Source organism: Colobus angolensis, unplaced genomic scaffold (assembly GCF_000951035.1).
Source record: "Colobus angolensis palliatus isolate OR3802 unplaced genomic scaffold, Cang.pa_1.0 Scaffold85, whole genome shotgun sequence".
Taxonomy (NCBI): Eukaryota; Metazoa; Chordata; class Mammalia; order Primates; family Cercopithecidae; genus Colobus; species Colobus angolensis.
The window spans coordinates 7,953,086-7,975,711 of NW_012122376.1; the positions used below are offsets into that span (position 1 = coordinate 7,953,086).

The 22,626-nt window shown below is 43.7% G+C and overlaps 1 long non-coding RNA gene across 1 annotated transcript in view; it reads left to right on the forward strand.

The window, feature by feature from the left end:
- LOC105503368 overlaps nt 1-22,038 on the forward strand; it is an 85,150-nt gene extending 63,112 nt beyond the window's left edge. Inside the window, exons 2-3 of the long non-coding RNA XR_001000467.1 lie at nt 7,415-7,555; nt 20,176-22,038. This is a non-coding gene — a long non-coding RNA (uncharacterized LOC105503368). The remainder of the gene's footprint in view (nt 1-7,414; nt 7,556-20,175) is intronic.
- Nucleotides 22,039-22,626: the final 588 nt, after the last annotated feature.

Here is a 22,626-nt window from a genome sequence, read left to right on the forward strand (position 1 = left end):
GCTCACTGCAAGCTCTGCCTCCTGGGTTCACGCCATTCTCCTGCCTCAGCCTCTGGAGTAGCTGGGACTACAGGCGCCCGCCACCACCCCTGGCTAATTTTTTTTTGTATTTTCAGTACAGACAGGGTTTCACCTTGTTAGCCAGGATGGTCTCGATCTCCTGACCTCGTGATCCACCTGCCTCAGCCTCCCAAAGTGCTGGGATTACAGGCGTGAACCACCGCGCCTGGCCTTGTTGTGTTTTTGTAAGTAAGCACTTGGATCTTCAGAATGTTTCATTTGCATGGGTCTTTTCTGTAAGGCAGCACACAAAAGAAAATTAAATTTATTTGAAAATTCTCCCTGCACTAACAGCCTGGAGTATCCTCTTTACCATCCCCAACACACACAGGCACACACACACAGACACATACACACGCAGGCACACACACTCGTGAACACACACACAGCCCTCCCCTTAAAAGTAGTTCAAGCCTAGAAAGTTCAGTTTGATTCTAGGGTTATTTCTAAAATTCTCACGTTCTTTTGCAAGCTTGGAAAGCTGCCCTAACAAAGCCTAAGGTGGTACATGTTAGGCCTTCAGGTGTCTTGTTTTACTTACTAGAAGTATTCACAATTGATTTTTAAATTCTTGAATCAAATTTCTCTTTCTGGGAAGGTCTACAACTTGGGCTTTAAGTGTCCTCTTAGCCAGAATCCAATTCTCTAGTCTATGGCCAGCCATGAAGGCTGGATAAAAAGGAAAAAAAGCCTTGTGACGCAGGCTTAATTTACATGGTTTTATTGACTTAGAAGCTATAGAGTAGCCCTTAAAGCATAATTCTTGCCAGTGATGGGATGCCATAAGGAATTGCTGTGTTCAGAAGAATAGTGATGTTCCCTTTCATTTATATGATGTAAATCATGTATGCTATAATACCACCGAATGCACACACACACTCTTAACTACACTCACCCTATAACACACATACACATACACTGTAAGTAAAAATGTTGTTGGGATATTAATTAGGAATGTCCCTGTTTTATTGGACAAGTATAATGCCAGTCTGCTGTATACCATAGAAACAGGAGGGGCAGAGCCAGCAACATTGTGAGCCTGAGCCTGGACCCGCTCCACTGCTAGACAGATGCTCTCATGCTGCACCATTGCAAGTCACCTTTGAGTCGCCCAGGCTTCCACGAACTTCCTGACCTTTAACAGGTCTGCAACTGCCCTTTCAAATCACCTGAAAAATAATGGAACCTATTAATCAGCCACCTTCCTAAAAGCAACATGTCAGGGGAAAGACACTGTGAGGATGGGTGGAGGAAGGTGGGGCTTCCCAGGGCCAGTTCAGAGAACGTGGGATAGCACTGTGGTCTAAAGCCCAGGTCCAGGACTCCAACAGACACATATTTGAGTCCTGACTCTGTTACTTATCAGCTTCAAGGGAATAAGTAACTTGCCAATGCTGCACAGAAGGTAAATTCCTGACCAGGCACGGGGGCTCACGCCTGTAATCCCAGCACTTTGGGAGGCTGAGGCGGGTGGATCATTTCAGGTCAGGAGTTTGAAAACAGCCTGGCCAACACGGTGAAACCCTGTCTCTACTAAAAATACAAAAAAATTAGCCGGGCATGGTGGTGGGCGCCTGTGATCCCAGCTACTTGGGAGGCTGAGGCAAGATAATTGCTTGGACTTAGGAGGCAGTGGTTGAAGTGAGCTAAGATCGCGTCACTCCACCCCCACCTGGGCAACAGAGCGAGACTCTGTCTCAAAAAAAAAAAAAAAAAAAGGAAATTCTTATTGCATAGGGTCATAAGGATTAGACAGCGACAAGCACACGAGCCTGGTGTCTGGCACATCCCATCATATTCACTGTCATGGCTATTACTGCAATGCTTACATGGGCACATGGGTGCAGCTCTGGGGAAACTTAGCCATGGATTGATATTAGTGACATCAATAGACAAGTTAGTGATATCAACTGGTTGTCACCAACTTGACCATCTCTTGCTACATTTCCACTTCATTCTGTGCTATGTGAATACACTTGAGCACAAAGAATTGGAGAAACTGGAATTTATTGAAGGCTTGTGAGCCATTCCAAGCTTTTCAGAAAACTTGAGATTGCCAATATTTATAAACAAAACATCCTGCTCTGCTGCCCATAGTTTGAAGAGCTTCACTTCTTAGTGAAAGTGGCCAGTCTGTGATTTACCTGCATGGGACCTGCCTGCTGATCTCTGCAGGCATAAGCATCTTTGCCCAGGCAGCATCTACTGCTTGCCGTCTGAAGGTTGGACTGGAACTTTGGGTCCTTCACAGTTGGATCAACTCTAGATTTGGGGGCTTCACTCTCTAGGGACAGTCTCCTGGTGAAGGGAAACTATTTTCTGTCAACACTGAGGGGTGAATATAACAAAGAAATAAGCTCCTTCTGTACTGCACAGATGTCAAGGGTGAGTGAGGAGAGGAGGATGCAGAGAGCTGGGGACATTTGAGCGGCAGGGTGCCTCAGCTGGCAACTCAGCAATTCCTTATTAGCCCAATCCTTCGTGGAACCCTTGCCAGCGTTTCTGCAGTGCCCTACAGATCATTCATCAAGGCAGAGGCTGTAGAATTGCTCCTCCCTGCTGCAGGGGCTCCCTGAAACTTCCGCCATCTCTCTGCAGACCTGTGGATGGCAATTGCCAATGGCATTTCTCTCAGCTACTATCTCTTAGGGTTCAGACAATTGGACAACTCAGCCATAGCCTGTAAAGGTCACCTCTGGGATTACAGGGGCTGCAGCTCACAGCGTGTGGTTCCTGCTGGGGTCGGGGGCAGCTCAGGTGCCCTGCAGCTCCTCCAGGGCACGTGACAGCTGCTTAGGCCACTTCAGTGTCACCAACCCACCTGTGCCTGCCCCTCCTTCCTGCTCTGCCCTTTTCAGTCTCTTTCCCTGAGGCTCCTAAGGGAATTGGATTTCAGGGCCTCACGTCTCTCATCAGGACATGTGGGAGCAGTGCATTCAAAGGGATTGAGAAAAGGCCAACTTTGTGTCATTTTTTTTCTGGCAGTATTCTTGGCTGTGCCAGAGATCGCACCAGGACAAAAGCAAGAGGTAGGCAGGCTCAGAGCCAGAGTGGAATGGTGGGAGAGGCAGTCGGGGGGATGTTTTCAACTGCAAGGAGTAGAGTACCCAAAAGCAGACTAAAGGCAGTTTAAGCAATAAGGGCTATTTTTCCTTCCAAATAACACGTTTAGTAACCCAGTTATGTCTGGATACCAGGTTGTTGCCTCTGCTATCTTCTGAGTTTTCCAAAAGTCCAAAAGCAAGATGGGGTGAAGCTCTAGCCCGTATCTCTCCAGGAGGAAAATCTTTCCAAGAAGATCCCCCAAGGTATTTCCACTAATGTCTCTGAATAAAACTAGGTGTCATGGCTGCCAGTGGCTCAAGAACAACCGGAAAGTGAGTTTCTAACCTTTTGAGCTTCTGTTTGTCATTGATCCAGGTTCCTCCAGCAGGGGAATATAAGTGGGCACAGCTGCTGGAGAGGCAACAAGCAGTGATGGTGACAGATGCTATCATTTATGAGGATCTGAGTGCTAGCACTGCATTTTTACTGTAGAATTTTACAAATACATATTTTGTTCTTCCTAGCCCCACAATAAGACAATATGTATTAAATTATGCTGCATAGTCTCACATGTGCATCTACAAAAATCCAGTCTCAAAAGTGAGTTTTTGGCTGAGCGCAGTAGCTCACACTGTAATCCCAGCGCTTTGGGAGGCTGAGGCAGGTGAATCACTTGCATCCAGGGGTTCGTGACCAGCTTGGCCAACATGGTGAAACCCCCTTTTCACTAACAATACAAAAATTAGCTGGGCATGGTGGTGCGCACCTGTAATCCCAGCTACTCAGGAGGCAGAGGCAGAAGAATCACTTCAACCTGGGAGGCGGAGGTTGCAGGGAGCCAAGATTGTGCCACTACACTCCAGCCTGGGTGACAGAGTGAGACTCATCAAAAAATAAAAATTAAAAAGTGGATTATCCATGCATGTAAGAAATAGCTTCATTTTCTTTTTTTTTTTTTTTTTTTTTGAGACGGAGTCTCGCTCTGTCGCCCATGCTGGAGTGCAGTGACCGGATCTCAGCTCACTGCAAGCTCCGCCTCCCGGGTTCACGCCATTCTCCTGCCTCAGTCTCCCGACTAGCTGGGACTACAGGCGCCCGCCACCTCGCCCAGCTAGTTTTTTTGTATTTTTTAGTAGAGACGGGGTTTCACCGTGTTAGCCAGGATGGCCTCGATCTTCTGACCTCGTGATCCACCCGTCTCGTCCTCCCAAAGTGCTGGGATTACAGGCTTGAGCCACCGCGCCCGGCAGCTTCATTTTCAAGATGCAACAAGATAACAGAATATAGCTGGTGGTAGAGTAGACATGCCTTTATCCCTTTATGGAACGGGAGGATTAGGACCTGGGATCTGCTATTAATTTAATGCTTTAGCAAATTAGTAATCATAATGGTGAGAAACCCTGGCCTTTCTTCCCAGTTCCTTTCATCAATAGTCAAGGAGAGCACAGTGGGATGGAGACGTATTGCTGCTATCACGTGTACCAGGAAACTTTGAAAGCAAATGTAGATATGTATAAAATATTTCCAACATTTTATAAACTATACCACAGAATTAAAGATAACCCAGGTTATCTAAGGAAGGAGAAAGAAATCTACCACATGCCCATTCTACCAATGAAGTAACTGAAACTCAGAGGTGCTAAGTACTTAGCATCAGACCTAGAAAGTTAGTCTGTCTGGCACCAAATATTGGATTTTTATTACTGTGTCACCTAGCAAAAATCAAACATTTTAAATACTCATATGGATTTTTCTTAAAATTCTTCCTTTCCAATGTGTCGTGAGTACTCTATTTAAGTTATACTTTAAAATTAGACCCAGTAGCATTTGCCATTCATTAATTTCTTTTAATTTTATATTTTGCATATGAGATGTAGTTTGATTTTAAGGAGCATGCAAATTTCAAAGGCACTGCTGTACATATCCACCACATTCTTGTCTACATAATGGCTTATTGGGCTGGGCAGTCAACTTAGGCAACGGCAGCTGCCCTGGGACAGGTGAGCACTCAGGTTGTGTGTGCAGCAAATGGCGGTGAGGCTTATGCACCACAAAAGAGATGGACTCAAAGGGCACTAACTCGTCTGAAACTCGCCAGTTTTCATTGGGTAAACCACGTTCAAATGTGCTGTATAACACCCATCCTTTCATGGCCAGTCATAGTGTCATAGCTCTTGTATTAGTCAAAGATTTCCAAAATGCAAAACGTCTGTCATTCTCGTATTATTTGCTCTTGTATTAGTGAAAAATTTCCAAGATGCAAAACGTCTACCATTCGTGTATTTATTATTTCTGTGGCAAGATGCATATAATTGTTAACAAAAGACGTGCTTTTCCTACGGAAAAATAATCTACTGTGAAGGTGAAAGATTTTTGAATGGGGTGACATCTATTGTATGTAAGTTGAAATTTTCACACAATAAAATAGAGTTGTTAGAAGAAAGGTCCTTATGTAGCATCTATTTGAATCCCCTTGCCCTGAAGATGAAGAAACTGAAGTAGTGAAAGGTGAAATAATTAACCTAAGAACATACATAAAGATACCCATTAAATTGTGCTGAGTATTGTTATAACATGACTTATTTTTAAGGCATTATAGCATTATTGTTTCACACATAGAAGAAAAATAAGCTCTCCTCGAATTCCTGCACTCTTATTTTGAAATATTTTTCTTTCAATTTTTTTCTACTTTAGTGTCAGATTTTCTTTTTTTTTTTTTTTGAGACGGAGTCTCGCTCTGTCACCCAGGCTGGAGTGCTGTGGCCGGATCTCAGCTCACTGCAAGCTCCGCCTCCCGGGTTCACGCCATTCTCCTGCCTCAGCCTCCCGAGTAGCTGGGACTACAGGCGCCCCCACGTCGCCCGGCTAGTTTTTTGTAGTTTTTAGTAGAGACGGGGTTTCACCGTGTTAGCTAGGATGATCTCGATCTCCTGACCTCGTGATCCTCCCGTCTCGGCCTCCCAAAGTGCTGGGATTACAGGCTTGAGCCACCGCGCCCGGCCTAGTGTCAGATTTTCTAAGAGTCTCATTTCCTATGATATATTCTTATTCAGATACCAAGCTCATTAAATGAAAGGATATTTGAAATAGTTACTAAAATGTTCTATGAATGAAATAATTTTGATTGGAAAAGTGTTGGTTTTCCAAGGTTCTCTATCCACCTGGTGTAGACGGTCTTTTGAACATGCTTTCCCATCGTTAATTGAACATAGCTGGGTATTAGCACATCACCAGAGCTTTAAAACCAAAACTCCATCAGATCACTTATTTTATCGCTGTTTCCACACTGGACCTCACTAAACTGACCAGATATTTGGTCAACACGTAGACTCAGTCCAGGCCACTGTGTCAGGAGGCTGTACTCATGATTAGAATCTGCATTGTTCTTTCTGGAGCGTATCTGCATCCATTCTGTTCTTTACTCCCCTCATTGACATTCTAGAAAGGGACTGTTGTGACCCTTTTCCAGGTGACAGACCTGACACTCAGGGAACAGGAGTTTAACCATTGTAAATGTCTGGAAACCACACCTTCTGACTTCAAGGCATGAGTTTTACAATTTGACTGCCTCTACATTGGACCTGTAATTCATATTATTGGAATCCTTTAACCAGAGACGAGGCAAGGGAGCACTAGGAAGTTTCCTGAATTAAATATGAGGCTAGACTCGATGATCTCTAATGTGACTTCATCCTTCGAAAGCCTGTAGTTCTACATTGCTATCCCTTCACATTGGTACTGGTGCTTGGATGGTGGATGGACACAGAGTGGCCAAGACACAAAATATCCTGTCCATAAAGCTAAGACCCAGTGGGCCAGTTTCAGAGGAGTATCACATTTGAAGAACTGCAGCCCATGTAGGGGATTTAATTTTATTCAGGTCTCTCTCAACAATTCATGGGGGATCCAAGAGCAAAATCTACACCAAATCTTTATAACTTCTCTTGTTCTGTTCTCCGCCACCCCCAATTAGTCAGAGATTTCTCACTCCTATGCCATGAGTACACTCTCTCCCATCCAGATGGTCCTGTTCCTGCCACCTTAGTGTCTTGTTTTCCTATCATGACCCATTTGACCAGTTTCATCTTCCCACCCCCACCCCACGAAGCTGCCTGGGAAATACATTCTTCTTTCCCATCTCTTTTCTCATCAGGCTTTGCATAAGCTTTTGCCCTTTCCACGCTCAGAAATAAGGAAAAGAGGGAGAAATACAGAAAAACAAAGCTGGCAATTCTGAAATTGTTATATACAGGCAGTGGATCAAGTCTGAACTCCTTACACATTAAAAATAGTGTGTCTTCTCATATAGAGGAAGCTATTGCCCCAAAGTTGTGTGTCATGCCTGAAGTGTCTGAGTGCCTACGGTGCCCAAGAGCTATGAATCTGCCACCATCAACAGAGAAGGCACCTTCTGAATGGGCTATCTCTGCAGTGACGCTGCAAAAGGAAGGTAATGGGGGAGAGAAATCCATCTGGATGAAATGGAAGCTGCTTTGTACCCTTAGGCTGGCATATGTGGCCCAACTTATGGTTAGCACTGGTGAGATTTTAATGTGTGGAGGGCAACCCATGTGCAGTGCAGCTGCATCTGTACCCACAGGGCAGAGGATGCAATCTAACGTCTCAGCTACTGTAGCCATGTGAATGGGCTCTGAAAATTTTCATTAACCGATGTATTAAGATAATAGAAAAATAATGATGCACACAGGACAATTGCTTTCATTAAAGTGTAGGAATTGAATCAGAACATCTTTTCTTCCACTCCCCTCTGTGTAGTTCAGAAAAGACTCTCAGGGGTTTTAAGCTCTCTCTCTCAGGGGGAAGAATGTTTAAATAAATTATATAACTTTAGTTCATTATCTCCCAACGCTTAGGGCTTTATACTTGTGATGAGATGGGTTTGTTTTCTGTTTTTGTTTTTTGTTTTCTTTCCCTTTCCCCCTACCTCCATCACTCCAGGCAGAGCTCCTGGGAATGTTTGGCAAGGTTAATAAGAAGATGGAAAAAAATCTTTGGTAGGGTGGCATAAAAGCATATCAGAGCTAAAGCTGGCAAACTTAGCTAGAGGAGGGGCTATTGTCCTCTTAAAGCTCAAGTCTGAAAAATCCGAAGGAAGTAAGGCTTCTTCAGCTAAGTGCCTGCCACTTCCTCTCCAGAACTGAGCCTAGAGTGATACTCAGAACCTGAAGATGCCACACATACTTCTGGGATGCAGCAGGGGCCCTAGGGTGAAAAAATAGCGCAAATAAATCAAATAATCATGGTTGTGAGGTCAGGGAAGGAGACTGGAAAGAAAGGGAATGCCCACGTGTGTGCCCAGGTTGGAGTCTCTATGGAAGGATCAGGAAACTAGAACACATTTGCACTATCCTTTGGACTCTGAGTCAGCCAAATGTAAGGCCTCTTCTCATATGATGCACCATACCTAGTGCCCCAAATGGCATTACAACTAAATATAATGCAGTTACAAGTACTCAGTTGCAGAAACCTGTACTACATCAAAATGTTAAACGAGAAGTACAATTGTTTCCCTTAAAAGGGTCAGGGGGCCGGGTGCAGTGGCTCACGCCTGTAATCCCAGAACTTTGAGAGGTTCAGGTGGGTGGATCATGAGGTCAGGAGTTCAAGACCAGCCTGGCCAACATGTCGAAACCCTGTCTGTACTAAAAATACAAAAATTAGCTGGGTGTGGTGGTGCGTACCTATAGTCCCAGCTACTAGGGAGGCCGAGGCAGGAGAATTGCTTGAATCTAGGAGACAGAGGTTGTAGTGAGCTAAGATAGTACCACTGCACTCCAGCCTGGGTGATACCGAGATTCTGTCTCAAAAAAGAGAAAAAGGGTCGGGGCAGTTGGATTAATATTGTAGAAGTCAGTGTTGGTGGTGGTCACACCACCTGTGACACACACACCTGTGATGGGGAGGCAACTGTGAGAGCTCTCAAATGGCTGTGCCACTCTGACACCTGTGAATGAATGAGAGAAGGACAGGAAAGGGGTTGGGCAGGAGTCTCAGGCTGCACTGCAGTTCCAAGCAAGTTTCAGGAAGACCAAGAGGGAGACCTTGAGCCAAAGTCTTGCATAAGAGGGGTCTTGCGTCTTGGAGGAATGATTGTCACCAAAAAAAAATGCTCTCCTAAGGGAGGCCTCACAGTTTCCCCACCTACAGGTAAATCTGAAGAAATTTGCACTGAAGAATGACAGTTTCACCTCTACCTCCCCCATTAGAGATTCAGGCAGAACTAAATTTGGTGGTTGGATTCTACACTGCTGTGCTTGGAATAAACTGGGCAGTTTTGCTGATTTTCCTTCTTTGATGAACATTCAAAAAGAAGATCCCAACTGAGTTGCTTCCTTTTTTCTTTCTGATTATAGCCTTGAACAGTGGGAAGGAAAAGGCTGCGGATGCCTGAGTGCAGAACTAATTGAAAGTAGCCACTGAAACTAATGGCACTAATGGGGATGGAATACGAATCTCAGAATTCTAAGGAGTTTGGCCAAACTTTTGAAATGAGTGGTGCACACCTGCTGCATCTGCTTTCTCCACCACCCACTTCCCTGTTCCTTGTAGTCTGTCTTTGATCTCTGTCCCTCTGCTGAAATTGGTCCCTGGGAGGTCACCAAAGCCATCCTGCACACTATGTTCACCAGTCTTTCCTTGCCCATCCTGGGTCTCCACCTCTCTGCCAGGTGCCACTGCAGATGGTCACCTCCCTCCCTTCCACTGCTGTCTCCATGCATATGATTTTCTGTTTGTTTGCAACTCTTGATAGCAAGTGTTTCTGTCTCCATTCACTTCTGATCTTCCTCTTATTCCCAAATAGAGAGATTCTCAACGCTCTGCCCTCAGCCTTGAGCGCTTAACAAGTGGTAGCTATTATGATTATTCTTTAAAATTCAAAAGCTTCGATTTTCTTAAAACCAGTCCTAGTACATCCTAGTACGTGGGTAAGTACCTGGCCACACCTGGTTGGGGCTGTGAGTAGGGACAGCCCCTTTAGAGCATGACATCTCCATTTTGCCATGGATCCTACCACCTGCTTTACTCACTTGTGTGGCTGCCTGGTCCGTCAAGGCCATGGAATTTCTAACCACAGCCTTGCAATAAGTTTCTGTTTCTGTTTCTCTCTCTCTCTCCACCACCCCCCCCTCGCTTCCTCTCTCTGTCTCTCTTTCTCTCTCTTTCCCCTTGATGCCCATAAACATCCTTCTCTGACCTGAGCACATCTTTCTGCGGGAGAGAAGGTAGGGGCTGGCAGCTCCTCTCTACAGGTTCCTTCCAGTTCTGTGCCTTTGTCCTAAAGGCAGCATCAGCAGTCTCTTCCTTTTTGATGAGGGGTATCAGAGGCATTCGAACCAGGGAGACTCCATCTTGAGTGAGGGCTAGGAAAATGAGATTGAGACTTGCTGGGCCGTCTTCCCAGAAACTGAGGTATTTCTAGCCTCTAGATGTTTACGGTTAAGGAAAGAGATTGATAATGTTTGCTAAACAGACCTAGACTTGGAAGTGTCCTGATATCCCAATATCTTGAGAACAAAGGCATTTCTAGTTTTGCTTTAAATACTGATTCTTGTGAAATACAATAATTAAGAAAATCAGTCCTTTATCGCAAACCCTTATAACAGAGCACATCTCCCCAAGATTTTATATTTATTTATTTATTTTGAGATGAAGTCTCGTTCTGTCACCCAGGCTGGAGTGCAGTTGTGCCATCTTGGCTCACTGCAGCCTCCGCCTCCTGGGTTCAAGCAATTCTCCTGCCTCAGCCTCCCAAGTAGCTGGGACTATAGGTGCATACCACCACCATGCCCGGCTAATTTTTTGTATTTTTAGTAGAGACAAGGTTTCACCGTGATGGCCAGGATGGTCTTGATCTCCTGACCTCGTGATCCACCTACCCTGGCCTCCCAAAGTGCTGGGATTACAGGTGTGAGCCACTGCACCTGGCCTAATCTTTTTCATCCTGTATATAAACAAGCATTGTACTGAGGGTGGACACATGCCCCCTCTTACTTTCGGGAATGCCCTGCTTTGTCTATCGAGTGGTCCTTTCACCACTTTACTTTCCTAATAAACTTGCTTTCACTTTGCACTGTGGACTCTCCCTAAATTCTTATGCAAGATCCAAGAACCCTCTCTTGGGGTCTGGATTGGGACCCCTTTTCTGTAACAGGGGCAGACTTTTTTCTTTTCTCTTCTGATGTTTTACTAGTCAGTGTTAGAATTGCTGCCCCAGCTGTGAAGGACACTGAGCATTAACTAATGCAGGGACTCCCATCCTCACACACAAAGATGAAAAGAAGTATCAAGGAAGAAGAGGAGGAAGAGATTCTGGAGCTAAGGCAGGAGATCAAATTCAAATGAGAGTTTACAATTCAGTGCACAGATTCCAGATTGAAGAACCCAGGCCCCTGCTAAAGCCGTAATTCCTCCTCAAACTTCCAGAGACCCAGTCTCTGGGAGCCAATGCCAGACACAGAAAGTATCATGCAGTGAGGGAATGCAGGGCTTCTGTGTATTGCATAGGTTTTGCACTCTTAGGTGGATAGTTCATTTGCAGTTAGGTGCATTCAGCTCCAAGTACCTTAGAACTTAAAGTATAATAAAAAAAAAAAAAAGAGAGAGAGAAAGAGAGAGAGAGAGAGAAAGAAAAAGAAAGGAAGGGAGGGAGGGAGGGAGGGAGGGAAGAAGGAAGGAAGGAAGAGGAAAGGAAAGGAAGGAAAGGAAAGAAGGGAAGGAAGGGAAGGAAGGGAAGGAAGGGAAGGAAGGGAGGGAAGGGAGGGAAGGGAGGGAAGGAAGGAAGGAAGGAAGAAAGGAAGGAAGGAAGGAAGGAAGGAAGGAAGGAAGGGAGGAAGGAAGGAGAGAGCTAGCTGAGTCGACTAGAGTTTTCATTCTAATCTCACCACTTCCTTGTTTTGTGATCTTGGGACATCTTTCAACTTTTCCAACTCATTATTTCTTTAGTGACAAGTGGGGATAATCCCACCTCCCAGGGCTCTTAGGAGTGCATTTGATATGATGATAGGAAGATCTAGCACATACCACAAACATAGTGTTACTAGCAGCAAATCCGCATGGGTCTGCAGCAACCTCAGTTCTTCCCTCCTCAGAAGAAAGAATTCAACTGAATGGGCATGAGGCAGAGTGAGAGAACGAGGGAGGCAAGTTTCAGAGCAGGAGTGAAAGTTTATTAAAAGCTTTAGAGCAGGAATGAAAGGAAGGAATATACACTTGGAAGAGGGCCAAGCAGCCAACTTGAGAGATCAAGTGCCCGGTTTGACCTTTGACTCAGGGTTCTATAATATTGGCACACTTTTTGGAGCTTGCCTCTCTTCTCCCCCGATTTTTCCCTTGATGTGGGATATCCGCATGCACAGTGGCCTGCTAGCACTTGGGAGGGGCCGCTACAACCATTTACTGGAGTTGTATGATGCTCACTTGAGGCATTCTTCCCTTACCAGTTGAAGGCTCTTAGAAGGTCATATACCAGTTAAACTCCACCATTTTGCCTCTTAGTATACACGCGTGAGTCCACTCACCCAACTCCCAGGATCTTATGAGGAAGCTGCTGATCACCAGTTTCAGGTTTTTTCTGTCTATTGGGAGACTGCCTTTCCGTAGTGCTGGCTGCAACCAATTATTATTTTAGAGAAACAGTTTAACAACCGCCTGACCATATTACCTGATGGTCGCCTGACATTCCTGATGCCTGTGGGAGGGAACCCTATCCTGCCCTTTTCATGCATGACTAGCTACCTACTATAACAATAGGAGGCAAACAACAGCCAGGATCATCCTGTACGGCTGCATAGGTTGTGCACTGTGCAATGCCAAGGGTGTCATTCACATTGTCTCTCCATAATCACACACAGCAGCCCCACCTGCAAATGTCGGTTTGCTTTATCTCCTTTCCCCTAATGACAGTAGCTAAAAGATAAAGTGAAAAGATTAGAGAGAACAGCAAGGGGCACTTGGTAATTACGTGACTGACACAGATGTATTAATATAATGTGACCATCTTCTGCTTCCTCTACTTGACAAAAGGGGACCATCAATGTGTAATAAACATTTATGTACTAGGCACGCGAGGCTCACAATAGGCATTTCTGTCTCATTTCCGTAGAGCACAGTTCTTTATAGCCTATGGTCCTGTTGTCTTCACCCCTGAGTGAAAGTAGAAGGCTGTTTCCATCCAAGAGCGTATCACCGGCTTCAAGCCACCTCCTCTTAAACTCGTAGCCCGTGCCTTTTCCCCACATCTCACACCAAGCCCCGCATCACTGTAAAATCAAACTAAAATCTCGTCTGAGAAAGTCTTTGTACTCTCATATTTGAGTTCTTACGAAGGAACTGTAACCTAACATAGGAGGCAGGCAAACTGAACACTAATGCAGGACTATGCTTCTGTAAGCTAGCCGAGTCTCAGTCAATCCCAGCAGCCATGCTTGAGACACTCATAGGCAGTTAACTCTTCAAACCATGTGCAAAGGAGGTTAATGCAGAACTGTAACCAATCCAGCTTTTTCTGGACCTCACTTTTGTTTTCTGCATGCTACATTTTTTTTCCTCTGTCCATAAATTTGCTCTGACCATGTGGCAGGTGCTAGAATCTCTCTGAATCTGCTGTGATTCTGATGGCTGCCTGATTCATGAATCTTTTTCTTTTTCTTGCTTAAACTCTGTTATATTTAATTTATTTAAAGTTTTTCTTTTAACACTGTGAATCTGGTCCATCAGTCCTTAGGGGACGGTCCTTTGGTATTTACTGACAAGAGTTTTGGGGGTCATGAGGGTAGCCCCAGCTATGGAATCTCAGCATCAGGGCAGCCTTCAGAACTCAGCACTGCCCCACCTGTCCATGCCTCTCATCAACCTCGCCCTCTGCACTTTGCTCACATTTCCCCCTAAAGCTTTCCTTGCGGCAGGAGATTCTTGATGTCAAGATCTTCCTACAGGACATCAGTCAGATGTGTGAAAACTGAAAATAGATAATATATTTTAGAAGAAGAATTCTGTTCTCTGAGAGACAAATTATGAAAATTCTTACTAGCCCTTTTAAGGCAGAGAAAATTATATTGTCAATATATTGCCTTCTATTTTATACATGTTCTTCAAAATCAAAGACTGTTAACGTGCTCTTGCTTTTCAACTTTGTTTCAATTGTATGCATTTATAAGACCAGTAATTCTTACCATTAATATCAGCCCTCCAGTTTTCATTTTTACTGATTTTTATGTAACAATTTTAAAATGCAATAAACTGCATAAGTACACACTGATGTTGAAAGACAGCACCCGAATCCAACTGGTAGCTGACAGGTAGCCACCATCCAATTACCCAAAATAGTTCCTAGCCAGCTGATGTACAAGAGTCCTGATTGGGGTTTGAATGTCAAATATCTAAAAGACAAGGGCTGAGTGCACTGATAACTAATATCAAACTGGAAAAACAACAGGACCAACTGCTGTCTCGAACTCCAAGTCCATTAGACGGGGTAAGCCTCAGACACTAAGGGCCTTGTGGGGGAAAAGCAAGCAACTGCTTTGGTCTGTTCCATGCATCTATCTTCTCTGGGTTGACACTGCAGAAATCTATAAGGCTGAGGTCCTGTGGTCAAGGTAGGACCAGTACTCTGGGCCTGGCCCTGCTGGGTTTTGTCACCCACTTCTAGACAACTCTGCAGGGCAAGGGTGTTTTCTGCCAGACACCATTACTGGAGGGCTCCAGACCTCGAGAAATGTGTAATTAAGAAACTCATAATCATCCTACCCCTTCCTTGCTGCTCTCACCCCCAGATTCCTGCTGAGGGGTTAGTAGATCATTCAGAAGACAATGGAGAGCCACTGACAGGGTTTAAGGCAGGGAATCACAAGCCTAGATTTGCATTTTGAAAAGATAATTCAGGGAACATCGTACATCTACGCGGTCCTTGGGGGGGAAATGCTAGAGCTGAGAATGGATTCCATATTAGATCAGAACAATGTTTCCTCTCATCCTGCCAGGAACTGAACTTTGTCTTCTCCATGCATCAAACTCTTAGATAGGATGCTCCAATGGTGGACACACACGGTGTATTTGCTGTTGTTGTTGTTGAGTTAGACACTTAGAGGATTGAATTGGTAACATCACTTTCTCTTTTTACCAACTTGTTTTCATTGATGTTACCTTGTACTCTATTCCTCCCCAACCCGTGTAGCTCTGTCCACCCTCATTTTCCCCAAGATGTCCTGACCAAGTGGGAACAAAAGGGATCAACTGTAGCACTTTCAGTCTCTCTTGGGTGAGAGAGAGTAGAAGGCAGCAGAGTGGAGTGGGAAGAACTCTGAACATGAAGTCCAAATATCTGAGATTTCCTATGTTCTGCCTCTTCCTTTTCATGTGACCTGGGGTCACGCCTCCATTAGCTTACCTGTAAAGGAGGACCAGGTCACCTTGCACATCCTGTAGCAGGGAGTCTACGATTCTGCAGTTGGTTCACTGTGCTACTTGCTGGGGATATGGCAGGAACAAGAATGATAATCCTTGCTTTCATGCTGTGCTGGCTTCTTCTGAATTTATTTGACTTGGTTATTCAAATGAGTTTCAGCTGCCTCTGCAAGAAAACAAGCATCTTCCCAAAATGTGTTGGCCCTTCTCCAGAAGTTATGCAAATGACAGAGATGCTGGTTTATTAGAAGCAAAGAAAGAGGCTCTCTTCCCTGGGCAGCCTTCAGTGGTGGGAATCCCTAGTGCCTCTGCTAGCTGGGCATTCTGTTACTGTAAAGGAGCCCATGAATGCTGAGAACTTGGTCACAGGGTTTGAACCAAGGTAAAAACACTCACTCTGGTGCATCAGGGGTGACCTGGGATTGGGTGCGGAGCTTTGCCCTCACTGAGCTCTAGCAAGCAAGGGTGGGTCCCAAACCATGGCTCTGCTTAGCTTCCTACCTGGTAATTTATCAAGCACCAGATGATGCAATATTATATAGGTATTAAAAATAATAAAGAGATGTGCATCCATTTATAGAGAAAAATCTTCACAATATGCCAGTAAATAAAAAGTGAACTATAAAAACAGAAGATACCATAAAATCCCATTTTGATTATACACTGTCTATATAAGATATATAAAATAGCTAATATTTATTGAAGACTTACTGAATACCGGCCATTGACTTAAGACTTTATACATACTATCTCATTTGATCATCCAAAAATGCTGTACAGAGGTACAATTTAAAATCCCAAGTATACAGATAAGAAAACAGAATCAAACGAAGTTTAAGTGAATTTTCAAAATCAAAGCGACAATAAGCGATAAAACTAGGCTATAAATCCAGTCACTCTGACTCTGGCCCCTAGGCTTTTAGCTATCTGGTGGTACTATTAGGCCTCTGGAAAGTTTAGAGCAAAGTACTGATATTGGTTATTTCTTGAAATCGGTCATTTTCTTCTTTTAGTTTATCTGTGATACAAATATTATGAAGATAATATGCATATATTTATGCACTAAATATCTTACATTGGGAAAAAACAATTAATCTCAATTAGAAAAAACACAATTAAAAAGGTAATTTGAAGGAACGCAATCGGAAGAAAGACTTTTGTAAATCTTTATTTCTGTCTATTGAGCTCTTGAATGTATTTCACAGGCCAGTTTGCAGTACTATTTGTCTGCCTGTAATCTTTTAAAATACTCCAAGTTTTAATTGTTTAGTTGCTTAATGAAACTGATTCCCTTTGAGGTTCCCTAACAAGCTTAATAATGCCTTTCAAAAAGAGCTGAGTAACCAGTTAAATGGAATTACATAGGCATGACTACTTGCTGCTTAAGTCAACTGTGATATTCTCAGATTTCATAATTGGTTATGCAATTGCTAACTCTAGGGCAAATGAACATCTCATACTTCCTAGTTTGTTGGTATAAAAGAAAATCATTTAAAACTTTGCTTTCTGATATGTATTTCATGGTGAGATGTTGGAAAATATACGTTTTGAAATGCTGAACACACTTTTATAAAAGGTCATGCTGACCATTGGAAAATTAGCTGGTATATATAGCTTCATCATTTTAGCAGTTCAATTAATCTCAGTTTCACAGCATAGAGTGGGATGGAGAGGAGGAAAATCCCTATGATGTCTCGGGCACAGTCTCTGAATCTGAAGCAGCATGGACTTCCTCCAGAATAGAGGTAGATGCCTAGTGAATGCATCAGTGCTATGACTCCCCAGAACGTTATCATTTGGGGAGTGTTTGTTCAGTCCTCCAGATCTCCAGGGCCACTAACCAACAGCCATTTGCTTGTGTTCAGGCCTAGGGCTTAGATCTAAGGGTAACAGCATCATCCTTGGGCACGTACAGTCAAAGATGGGGAGTTTTTATTCCTTGGTGGCTCTGGCTCATTTATCTTTAGAGCTTATTGCCAGTGATAAAGAAGTCTTACATATCTTTAAATATGATGTTGTGACATGAAAACATGAGATTCTCAATATTAATGCTCTCTGGCATAGCAATTGCCTTATTAATGCTGGTGGAGATCTGGTTTCCCCAAGGGAGAAGATGGCCCAATAATAATACAGTCATCCCCAATATTCATGGGGGATTGGTTTCAGGACCCCCCAGCGCCAGACACCAAAATCCATGGATGCTTAAGTCTCTGATACAAAGTGGCATAGTATTTGGATAGAATCTACACACTTCCTTCTGTATACTTTAAATCATCTCTAGATTACTTACAACACCTAAATACTATGTAAATAGTTGTTATATGGGTTTTCTTGTTTGTAATTTTTGTTGTATTGCTATTTTTAATTTTTTCTAATATTTTTGATCTTTACTTGGTTGAACCCACAGGTGTGGGACCCAGGGATTCTGGGGGTGGGCTATAGTTACAATCATAGCTCCACTGTAGCAGGCATCACAGCCTGTGGCAGACTAGCGGGGTGTACGTGTGGGCCACAGCTTTGATAACAGTCATAGAGCAACAGTAATGAATTCCTGCTGTGGCCACATACTCATAAGCTCTTGACATGCACTATTTCCCTAAATCCATCCCTATCACCCTAGGAGGCAGATTCTCTTATACCCATTTACCCATGAGGAAATGGAGGCTCTGGGTAAGTCACTTGCTCAACATTACAAAAAGTCACTTGCTCAGCATTACAAAAGCTGCTGTAGAGGGGCAGTGCTGAGGCTTACAGCCATACCTACCTAGCCCCAAAGCCCCTGTGGGTTGAATCTCTGTGCCATGTTTTCTCAACATAGCACAATTTTCAATGTGGAAGATAACCAGGTGGGGAGTCCTGCATCCTGACTGATGAGGGGTTGGGGAAGGAAGCCTCAATCACAGCAGCAAACCAGGGAAGTTTATTTCTAGTGTATTGCACCCCACCCCCACCACCCAGTACAGTGCTGGGGAGAAGCCACGTGCAGACTGTCACCCTTGACTTTGAAAGCCCCAGCTGCCATCTGTAGAAGAAGAACTCCAAGCAAAACAACAATTGTCTTTCCAATTCTACCACAGATGCCATTTCACTCTTGCAAAAAACTATGTTTATTTCCAGAGATACCTTTGAAACTTAAAATAGACAATGACCCCTGCTTAGTCAACTTGCAGCTGCCTCTTTGTCTCCTAATGGTGAATTCCAAAAGCAGCGGACAACCCCAGGTCTGGTAAGAGGAGAATGAGACCAGTGGGGCAGCTCAGCCAGGCTGAAAGGATAAAGTGATTGGAACTGAAAGGGCTAAAGACAGGCCAGCGGGGGAAGGGACTCCAGAGAAAAGGGAGAAGCTAGGGAACATCAGGATGAACCCCAAACCTACTGATGCCCCTTCTATGCTCAAATCCTCTCTCCTCAAACACAAGCTTCCAGTAGCACAGCTAGCCCCCAGCTCTCCCAGCACTGGGCCCTCACCTTTCAAGACCAGACTATGCAAGGCCTAGGATTCAGGCCGAGTTAGCTCTGACTCTGATAGCGCCCCATGCCTCATGTCCCTTGAACATCAGTTGCTCTGGCACCCACCATTAGATCCGATTATCCAAGATTGTGGATTCAATTCCTCTTGTGCCCCCTTGCTGCAATTCATTTGATGTGACTCTCCAGACATTATGTGCTAACTTGCTATGAGTTAGGCTTTGTGCTGCGTCCTGTGAAGAATCAAAGGAGTTGAATCCTGGCTCTGTTACTGGAGAGCCCTGAGAAAGTTCCCTAACAACTCCCCTCCTTTTCGGTAAAATGAGTATACCATACCCACCCTGCTGGGCTCTTGGGATATCATCATCATTAAATATATTAAGGCACCAAGCTCAGCTTGGAGGTCGCTGGGACTTTGCTAGGTGGTATGAAATGGAGGAAAACGACCCCAGTTAAAGGCTCACCTGCAACCAAGGCACAGCTGCAGGAGCATGGGGCGTATGTCCAGAGAACGTGCAACAACAGGCAGTAGTGTATGGACAGAGGTTGGAGGAAATGTGAGAGAATAGGATAAAAAGGTAAGTGTAGGGCAATGGTTCTGGTGACTTGCACCTATCCAGACAAGCTACCTCTTGAATGACTTGGCACAATGCCTGTACTCCTCCAAGGACATGAGGTTTGTAAGAGCTGCTGTGAAGCCATCTCCCACTCGTCTTCCTCTCTCCCTGGGAGGCTGTCATGAGTTAGTCTCTCAAAGTCTTCAGGGTGCTGACAAGGTTTGGCACTTTCTGCCCTGTTTCCCCCACTCCAAAAGTAGAGCTGCAGAACATGAAACTGTTCAACCAAAATCTGCAAGTGTCCCAGCTCATGGTGTAGTCATCCGATCCCTTTCATTTCAGTGTGGCCCAGTTTGGTGTTTGGGAAAGATCACGGGAAACTGGCCCTCCTTTTCACTGTCTATATAAAAATAATACTGTCGAAATCTATAAGTGGTTCACTGTCTATTACCAGCTGAATTAGCCAGGCTTTGGCTTCGTTTTGTCTCATGTGCATGAGCTTGGCAACAAGCAGACGTCGAATTGTAGAGATGGAATATTAAGGTGAGAACGTATTTCTGAGGTTTTTGAACTATATCATCCTTTTGGACTTCTGACCTTTTGCCTTCTATTTTCACAGCTAACCCTAGGATGACTGGCCCCTGACACTTGAGCCATCCCATCTTCTGTCGTAGTGCCCCATCCCTCCCCTCCATGAGCCTGACCTTGAGGACCACTGACAGAGGAGCAGTCAATAGAAATTCATTGCTAAATATCCAGAAAATCTCAAATGGTATTTAATATGCAGTTCATCAAAAGTAAAAGTTCCTTAAGTTTTCATCCAGAAAAGTTATTTATAAGGGATGAATGTATAAATATGTTGTATGCAAATATTATATACAAGGGCAAGACCATGAAAACAGTTTAAGAATCCAACGACAGGGAATTGGATAAAGACATCGGAGTGCACTTGTCAAAACACAGCTATTAAGAATGATGATGTTGAACAATAGTTTAGCAATATAATTGTCTAGAACCATGGGGAGTCAGATTTTACCCAACTTGTAAGTTAACAGCTCTGCCATAGCTTCATGAAAGAAGACACAAGACCCCTGGGTCAGGAACAGAGGTCTCTAATACTCACAGCAATATCAGGAGTCGGAATTTCAGGGTATTTTTTTCCCTGCCAGTTTCTCAAGTCCCAGTTCCCACAAAGTGACAGGAAAGGGCCAGGTAACACTAGCACTGCCACCAGTGGCTGTATTACAGAACAGGAACTCCAAGCTTAGGAAACCCAAATATTTTATAGTTAACAACAAACACATCTGCCATTGTTCTGAAGGGGTATGCTATCCCAATCTTCCCACCTGTTCACTATATAAATATCCATGAAAAGATAGACAGGAAAATAGGTGGAGAGTGCCTCTGCTCACAAGACGCACAGAAATGTGAGAGGCTCATGGAGAATTGTTTCCCTACAATGACAAAATGCTGACAATATATTGTTATGTAAAATAAAGCAGGCATTTACACCTCATTTTCATGAAATATATGTGTATTTATATAGATATTTAGAAAAGTATGAAAGGACATTCATTCATCCAGATATCAATAGAAGAGTTTATTATTTTTTGTTAGTTGTAAATTCAAACTTTTCTAGTGAACATAGATTACTTGTGAAATTATTTTTAATTATTATTATTATTATTTTTGAGATGGAGTCTTGCTCTGTCACTCAGGCTTGAGTGCAGTAGCATGAACTCAGCTCACTGCAACATCCGCCTCCTGGTTTCAAGCAATTCTCCTGCCTCAACCTCCTGAGTGGCTGGGATTACAGGTGCATGCCACCACACCCAGCTAAGTTTTGTATTTTTAGTAGAGACAGGATTTCACCATGTTGGTCAGGCTGGTCTCGAGCTCCTGACCTCGTGATCTGCCCACCTTGGCCTCCCAAAGTGCTAGGATTATAGGCGTGAGCCACCGCACCCTTCCTAAACGTCAATTAATAACTGAGGGAGCCCTTAAAATACCCCTGCTGACTTCCGCATGGGTGTGTAAAATAGAATCTGCTCACGTCTTAGAGGAGATAAGTGAATGCTTAACGTTTTTAGGAGAGACCTGCCTTTTGACATGGAAGCTGTAGCACCGTTGACAAGAGCATACCTCCTTCAACTATGCAAACCACGTTCACATCAGAGCTGCCTACGAATGATTATTTTCCATAATGCTCTGCTCCCTCCTGCCTGCCTCAGTGGTAAATGTGAGTCAGCAAGTGTATCCAGGGCATCCCTCGCTTTTACTCATTTTTGCCAAATGCAGTGCAAGTGTATAGACTCTTTTTCATATTTATGTTGGTTGCAGAGCATAAATCTGAATAGGTTCTCCAAAGTAAGGTTTTTCTGCGTGCATTTGCTCCCAATAAGTATTATGAATTGCTTTATAGTAATCATTATGCTTTTCCATATTTTTTATGGTTAGTCTGTGCTATAAACTTGTTTGGTTTAATGATTTGGGTGCTCTTTCTCTCTCTCTTTCCCTCCCTCCCTCTCTCTCTCACACACACACACACACACCCACACACACGCTATACAACACACAGTTTCTTGTGTTTAAACAGGGATAGTGATTACCTTACAGATTGCAATTAGGATCAGATAAACTATAAGTAAAGCCCTGTGAAATAATCTGTGGGACGAAACTGTAACACAATTTCAAATTTTCTGCAACAAGTAAACAGTATTTTATAACTGACAAAACTAAAAATGAACTTTAAACTTAAAATTTCTTATTACACAATTGACAATTCAATTAACTTTCCAATATTAGTGCCTCTGTGTGTATTATGTGTACACAAACATATACAAGTTATTTAACTTAAAAGTATATTTTCTAATAGCTATTTAAGAGCCATCAAACTTTCCAAAAAAAGAGATAGCCTTTTAAAACAAAAGTATTTCACCTTATGATAGTTACTTGCATAAATTGATAATTTAACTGGCTAATTATTAAATCTATTGTAGATAGGATGAAACAGCATTAGGAGAGGGTATTTATCAGTTGCCTGGGGCCGTCTCATAACTTAGTTGAGATT